Source organism: Thermobia domestica, chromosome 7 (assembly GCF_964235325.1).
Source record: "Thermobia domestica chromosome 7, izTheDome1.hap1.1, whole genome shotgun sequence".
Taxonomy (NCBI): Eukaryota; Metazoa; Arthropoda; class Insecta; order Zygentoma; family Lepismatidae; genus Thermobia; species Thermobia domestica.
In genome coordinates, this window is record NC_137460.1 from 67,817,812 (window position 1) to 67,826,699 (window position 8,888).

The window sequence follows — 8,888 nt, forward strand, 5'->3', positions numbered from 1 at the left end:
TGAAGTTTTCCAGACAAGATTATTGGCGTGGACAGCATACTGTATAGCGAAAAGAATGATAGAAAGTGAAGGGTTAACTTTAAACGGCCCTTTCCAGTTGAAGTGCTTATACAGACACAAACAGACAATGAATGACACGGAGAATCAGTCGTATTAACAAATGCTAAAACAAATCTTATGCTCTTACTTACTTTCACTAACGTGTTTGCTCACTACGGACGCATCGTAAGTATATACACTAACATATAGCCACAAGAGAATATATAGGCCGAACTCAGCTTTTGAGTACAGTGTCAAAAGTCCATTTCCGTAAACTGTAAAAGGCAGTAATGCTCAAGCAATAATAGTCCACTTATGTTCTATTAAATCCACTTGCTTTATTTATTCGATATTACAAATATTATGCAAATTTGCAAACTAAAATGGAATATAACAAAAATTAAAACAAGATGGTAATCGATACAAATGTAGAGGATATGACATGCCCGAATATGATGGAGGAAGCTATTTGTTTACTTCTTGGCCAAATAATAAGAGCATTTATAAATCCATATACTTTGTTATGCGCAATTAGTACATTCAATATTCACGAACGACGACGAACTGAAGGGTATGAGGATACCGTTGCAAGTAACAACTGTAGTCTTAGGGATGGTACCGAGCTCGGTCTCGTCTCGGTATCGTCTCGAATTATCGATACGAGACCGGGACCGAGACGGCCTTTTATATACCGCGATGAAACCGAGATCGAGACGGCCTTTTATCTACCGAGACGAGACCGAGACGGACCTCTATAAATCGAGACGAGACCGAGACGAGACTTAGGTCAGTCTCGAAAGTCTCGGTCTCGTCTCGAATATTGATATAGACAACTATTAAGATTGACCTGTACTCAAATTTTCTTTCGTTGCTGTATTAGGTAATATGGGAACGGTTGACTAATGTTCAGTGGCGTATTTAGGGGATGGCTATCCGACTGAAGCCCCTTCTGAAATAGATTTGTGATCATTTTTTCGCATTGCACGCACAACACAAATATTTCTTACTCGTTCTCAAGCCTCTCCCGAAACAAAATCCACTGCTGATGTGTATAGTCATCTCTGTTTCTCGCTCAACACACACACACACACACACACACACACACACACACATATATATATATAACTAACTAACTAACTAACTCTATGGCCTATGGAACCCGGAGGTTCAGTGCCGCGTTCACAAAAGCTCTCCACTGACTTCTATCCTTAGCTAATTGGATCCAGTTTCTACTTTGTATTCCTATCTCTGCGAGATCCATCTTCATATTATCCTCCCATCTGCGCCTAGGTCTTCCTAATGGTCGTTTTCCTATGGGTCTACCAGTCAAGACTTTGAAAGCGTTTCTACTTTCTTCCATTCTAGCTACATGACCTGCCCACCTAAGCCTCCTAGACTTGACGACCCTAACAATGTTGGGTAAACCGTATAAACTATGTAGTTCCTCGTTATGGAGCTTCCGCCATTCCCCATTCTCGTTCCTCTTGGGTCCGAATATTCTTCTCAGGATCCTGTTCTCAAATACTTTCAGTCTATGTTCTTCCCTCAGAGTAAGCGACCATGTTTCGCAACCATACAGAACAACAGGCATGATTATCGTTTTATATATTTTAAGCTTCAAATTCCTCGACAGAATTCGCGACGACAAGAGATTTTGAACCGAGTAGTAACACGAATTCCCTGCTTTTAGTCGACATTTAATTTCTTCGTGAATATGATTTTCGTCTGTTAACATTGATCCTAAATATTTGAAAGTATCCACTTTATCAAAAGCATTATTTAATATTTTAACGCCTCCACAATTTGCCGTATTACGGTCCCTACGTACTTCCATGTATTTAGTTTTCTCTGCATTTACTTCTAAACCCATGTCCCTGCAAGCGTTTAATAAGATCTCTGCATTTATTTCTACTGTTCTCCTATCTTCCCCTATTAAATTTACATCATCAGCATATGCCATAACCTGGTGAATGCCGTTCAACTCTAAGCCCTGGTTGCTATCTTTGATTTTCCTTATGGCGTATTCCAGCACAAAGTTAAATAATAATGGCGACAACGCATCTCCTTGTTTTAGGCCATTTTCGACGTGGAAGCTCGTGGACAAAAATTTTCCTACCCGGACTTTACTTTGGGATTCACTTAAACATATCTTAATTAATCTAATTAGCTTTCTCGGTATTCCAAGTTCTGTAAGAACGTTGTATAATGTTTCTCTCCTAACCGAGTCGTAAGCCTTTCTAAAATCAATAAATAGTTGATGTACCGGGGTATTGTATTCCCACTTCTTTTCGAGTATTTGGCGAATGGTAAATATTTGGTCGATAGTTGATCGATTTCGTCTAAATCCGCACTGATAATCTCCAACAATTTCATCCGCGTATGGGGTCAATCTTGCTAACAGAATATTTGAAAGGATTTTATAGGATGTTGACAGAAGAGAAATGCCTCGATAATTATTACAGTCAGTTTTGTCGCCTTTCTTGTGAATTGGAACAATGATTGACTCTTTCCACTCTTGTGGCAATTCTTCCTTGTTCCAGATAAGGAGAATGAGTTTGTGTATCTTGTTCCACAATTTTTCGCCTCCAGCTAAAATTAACTCAGCCGGAATTTCATCTACACCCGGAGATTTGTGTTTCTTTAATTTCTTTATAGCGGCTTCCACTTCTATTCGATTGGGTTCTGGAATATACGGTTCTGCGGTGTGTATCTCCTTTTCTCCACGCACATTAGTTTTTGGCTGCGTGTTAAGCAAATCGTCAAAGAAATCTTTCCATCTATTTAAGATGCTATCCGTATCAGTGAGAACTGTTCCGTCAGATTTCTTTAATATATAAGCACGAGGTTGATAGCCTTTCTTAAAATCGTTGATCCCCTTATACATGTCCCGAATATTTTTATTTTTACTATTATCTTCAAGTTCCTTAATTTTAGCTTTCAAAAAATCCCGTTTCTTTGTTCTAAAAGTTTTGGAAGTTTCCCGCCTGATATCTGCGAAATTTTGTGTAGTTATTTCATTCGGATTTTGTAGCCACCGTAATTTTGCCTGTTTTCTCTTCTCTGCTAGTTTAATGCATTCTTGGTCGAACCATGGTTTGTTCCTACGTATTTCCGCGTGTCCCAATTTTTCTATTGCTGAACTTTTAATGCTATTTCTAATTTCAATCCAAGTATCCTCAACACTAGTGCACTCCGAGTCTTCTAAGACCGAGAATCTATTCGAGACTTCAATCTGGTATTTCTCTCTTACCTGGCTCTCTTCTAATTTCTTTAAATTAAATCTCTCCGTTTTCGGACATTGAATATTACCTTTATTCAACGATAATCTCTCCCGTATTATCGCTACTACCAGGTAGTGATCAGTGTCACAATCAGCCCCTCTAAACGACCGGACGTCAATTAAGCTAGATTGTCTTCTTCTATCTACTAAAACGTGATCAATTTGATTATGTGTTTTTCCGTCTGGTGATGTCCAAGTGTATTTATGAACGTCGCGATGTGGGAATTTTGTACTCTTCACGATTAGGTTTTTGGATGTTGCAAAGTTCACGAATCTAACACCGTTGTCATTACTTTCCTTATGCAAACTTTCGTTCCCTATAATCGGTTTGAAAATATCCTCTCGTCCTACCTTCGCATTGAAATCCCCTAATAGAATCTTCATATGGTATCGCGGGAGTTGGTCAAATATCCGTTCCACTTCTTCGTAAAAACTATCTTTTATATCGTCACCCTTATCTTCAGTTGGAGCATGTACATTTAAAACAATAATATCACACCACCGTCCCTTAAGAGTAATAAAAGAAAGTCTGTCAGTAACAAATTCAACCCGTTTAATTGCTGGTAATATTCGTTTGTGAACGAAAAACCCTGTTCCTAACTGGTGATTTTTATTTCCTTCCCCGTAAAAGAACGTAAAATTTCCGGAATTCTCAGATCCATTTCCTTCCCACCTAACTTCCTGAACTCCTACTAAGTCCATCCTGTATTTCTCTAACTCACTCGTTACAGATTTTAACGCGCCTGCCCTATAAAGACTTCTAATATTCCATGTTCCAAATCTCATATATATATATATATATATATATATATATATATAGTGAAACCTCTGAATAGCGGACACCAATGGAGCATGATTTTTGTCCGTTATTGAGAGGTGTCCGTTACAGAGAGGTTCAGAAATTTAATTTCTCACAACGGTAATATATAGTGAATTCATTATGTATGAGCGTACATACGTAAAATTCAATATGACAATACTCTATTTAGTACATATTTGAATTACTGGGAAGGATGAAGGAGAAATTCATTTTTGTTAAATAATATTATTGTTGGGGGATGTGTTAATATATTCGTATACCGGGAATACTGCAAAAGATAATGCGTATATGCTAGGTACATGTAATCACTCTGTAAGCATTTCTCATTTATTTCAAATTCTCAGAACCTTCTCGAAAGATGCGTTAGGAACTAACTAATCGGCAAAACTCTTTTGTTTAGCGAGAAAAGGCGTAATTTCTCCTCTACAAGAGTAATAAAACTCAATAGCAAGTGTCCTCTGAGAATCCTCGGTACGGTTGCGGAAAAAACGTGTGTGTGTGCGTTTGTGTACTAGAGCGGCATCTTCGTTGGCGAAATGCATGACAAGGCATAAAGGATTGCATCTGTTTATTGACCCAGCCCCAGTCACTAAGAATATCCTCTTAGAGACAGTGAAAATGGAAGCCGGGAGAACTCCAACCCAGACTTGTTCCAGTATCATCAGTAAAAGAAGAATGTTGCTTGTTCAAAAAAAACGTAATAGAGGAAACATTGCTCGTTGAAAATCTTATTGTAAAACAAACTATGTTTGTTTTGTTACTTATAAAACTGTCGGGAAAGATACAAGGCCCAGAGGCAAAAGGACTAAATTTGTTAGGGAAGGAAAGATAGTTCGCATAGAATTCTTGGCCATACGAATGATCCTGCAAGAGTTTTATTGCGTATTGAAGGTTTTCTAGGATTTCCACCAGAAAACAGTTTATTGAGGCCAGAAAAAAGAATAATTTCAAGTTCAGTTTGAAGCTGTTCTGTTTGATGGTTCACCAGGTCTAGACTCATGATAGATACGCTTGTGAGGAATAATATATCTCAGAACCGAGAATAATTCCTGTCCGTTATGAAGAGGTTTATTGAAAGGTCTAGGGGGAAAAAGGACTGTCCGCGTCCGTATCTGAGAGGGTCCGTAAAAGAGAGGGTTTTGTTCTATAAGGGAACATATATTTTTGCAGGGACAAAAAAATGTGTCCGTATTATAGAGGTGTCCGTTATTGAGAGGTGTCCGTTAAGGGAGGTTTCACTGTATATGTATACACTAGCGGATCCAGGATATGATCAAAGGAGGAGCTAAACCATAGTTTGACATTTTATCCAATGTGAAGAAAGAAGTAGGATTGAAGCCCATTTTATACAGTGTATAGCTGAGCGTCAAGGGGAGGTATAACCCCTTTAAACCATTCCCTTGGATCCTCGCCTGTATATCACATCTAATATAATAAGTAAAAGGAAGTGTTTCTTTGTCTGTATGTCTGCGTGCCTGTCTTTCTGACTGCCTGGGTGCGGCCTGGAGACCAGACGAAAGTCCAAGAGTTACGAAATTTGAGTGACAGGTATCATGTCCCAGGCCTCAGACCAAGAAGAAGAGTTTTTTTTTAAAAATTTTTGAATCAGGAGGGTAGAAAATGACCGATATTAACGTCGAATACATAGTTTTCGCAGTTGCTGAGATCAATGATGATACTTCCATTAGCGATGTCTTTCAAATTCAGCTACCAGTGCATGCAGGCCGTGAGTAGGGTGGGGTCACTTGGTGCTGTTTTTTTTCCTACTGCGCATGCGCAAACCCTGGACGCTGATTGGCTGGCGCAGGTCACGTGACCCGGCCACGCCCCCTGACGCTGATTGGCTGGCCACGCCCCTTCACGCTGATTGGTCGGTGTAGGCCACGCCCCCTGCCACGCCCCTTGACGCTGATTGGCTGGCGCAGACCACGCCCCCGGCCACGCTCTTTTATGACCTCCTTTCTACTGCGCTGACTGGCTGGCAGCGGACCTCGCCGATTGGCTGGCGCGGGACCCCCGCCGATTGGCTGGCACCGGACCCTCCCTCTTTACGCTGATTGGTCGGCCACGCGCACGGTCTGCGCTCCCCGTCCACGCACATGTCACATAGTAGAGCAGATATCACATTCTTTATCCACCTATTTAACATAGCACATATCGTTCCCTTTTATGAGCACTCTTTTAAACAGCAAAGACTCGTTCCCTTTTATGAGCACTTTACGAACACATAGCAGAGCAGATATCACATTCTTCATCCGCCTATTTAACATAGCACATATAACATAAGACTATCTAACATAGCAGGGGTGCACTCATTCCCTTTTATGAGCACTTTACGAACACATAACATAGCACATATAACATGAGACTATATAGCATAGCAGGGGTGCACTCGTTCCCTTTTATGAGCACTTTTTTTTCAACATAGCAGAGAATAATGGAGGAGTATTCGCCCTCCATTTTGAGACCAATTTTTTGACCTACTGCGCATATGCGCGGAAACATAAAATAAGACATAACACCCCCGTTCTCCTTTACGAGCACTTTATAGCAACATAATAGAGCAGACCGCAGATTGTTCCAGTTTAGGAGCAGACTACGGCTATGCGCAGAAACATAAAATAAGACATAACACCCCCGTTCTCTTTTACGAGCACTTTATAGCAACATAATAGAGCAGACTGCAGATTGTTCCAGTTCAGGAGCAGACTACGGCTATGCGCAGAAACATAAAATAAGAAGCAGAGAATAATGGGTGAGTATTCGCCCTCCATTTTGAGACCAATTTTTTGACCTACTGCGCATATGCGCAAAACTGTTCCAATTCCGCCGTTAAAAAAAAATAACAACACACACAGCAGACCGCAGACTATTCCAGTTCAGGAGCAGATTACGGCTATGCGCAGAAACATAAAATAAGACATAACACCCCCGTTTTCTCTTACGAGCACTTTATAGCAACATAATAGAGCAGAGAATAAAAAAATAACACACACACACACACGTTCCAATTAATTACACATTGCACTCATGCGCAGAAAAATTAAATTTCCAATTAAATACACATTGCACTCATGCGCAGAAAAATTACACTAGACTACAGCCTGTTCCAGTTGCAGTGCTGGTTCCGGTTCAATAGAGCAGACTACGTGCAACAAGCAGGTCATAAAAGACTACGACCTATTTTTCATCTCCTAAATAACATAGTATACACCCACACTTGGTTGCGTATGCCAAATCCAATTTAGTAGAAATAACACGCATGCGCAGAAACATTTATATTCCGATTCGACCATGCTGGTAAAGAATACCACACTTATTTCTACCTGGGTCTTATAGTTTATGTGGGATACGCCCTTTCTATGACAGTTTTAACCGATTTGGATGAAACTCAGTATATGAGGGTTTTCGAACATGCTGATTACGAATATCATACTTATTTTTACCAGGGTCTTATGGTTCATGTGGGATACGTCCTTTCTATGATAATTTTAACCGATTTGGATGAAACTCGGCATATGGGGTTTTCGACCATGCTGATTACCAATACCACACCTACTTTTACCTGGACGTCGTTTGTGTGACACTTAAAACCTAATAACTCAAAAACGGGTCCACATATTGAGGTCGTGTTTCCACATTTAGTAACGGGTCACCAGCAACCACAAGTTCCAAAATAATGACCATCGAGGTCAAAGATCAACATACTTAAAACCTAATCACTCGAAAACGGATCCATATATTGAGATGACGTTTCCAAATCTAGTAATAGGTCATCAGGTACTACAAGTTCCAAAATAATGACCATCGAGGTCAAAGGTCAACATACTTAAAACCTAAAAACACGAAAACTGGGCCACATATTGAGATGGTGTTTCCAAGTCTGGTAATTGGTCATCAGGTACTACAAGATCCAAAACAATGACCATCGAGGTCAAAGGTCAACATACTTAAAACCTAATCACTCGAAAACGGAGCCACATATTGAGATGGTGTTTCCAAGTCTGGTAATTGGTCATCAGGTACTACAAGATCCAAAACATTGACCATCGAGGTCAAAGGTCAACATACTTAAAACCTAATAACACGAAAACTGAGCCACATATTGAGATGCTGTTTCCAAGGCTGGTAATTGGTCATCAGGTACTACAAGATCCAAAACATTGACCATCGAGGTCAAAGGTCAACATACTTAAAACCTAATCACTCGAAAACGGAGGCACATATTGAGATGGTGTTTCCAAGTCTGGTAATTGGTCATCAGGTACTACAAGATCCAAAACAATGACCATCGAGGTCAAAGGTCAACATACTTAAAACCTAATCACTCGAAAACGGAGCCACATATTGAGATGGTGTTTCCAAGTCTAGTAATTGGTCATCAGGTACTACAAGTTCCAAAATAATGACCATCGAGGTCAAAGGTCAACATACTTAAAACCTAATAACACGAAAACTGAGCCACATATTGAGATGCTGTTTCCAAGGCTGGTAATTGGTCATCAGGTACTACAAGATCCAAAACATTGACCATCGAGGTCAAAGGTCAACCTACATAAAACCTAATCACTCGAAAACGGATCCATATATTGAGATGGTGTTTCCACATTTAGTAATTGGTCATCAGGTACTACAAGATCCAAAACATTGATCATCGAGGTCAAAGGTCAACATACTTAAAACCTAATAACACGAAAACTGAGCCATATATTGAGGTGCTGTTTCCAAATCTAGTAATTGGTCATCAGG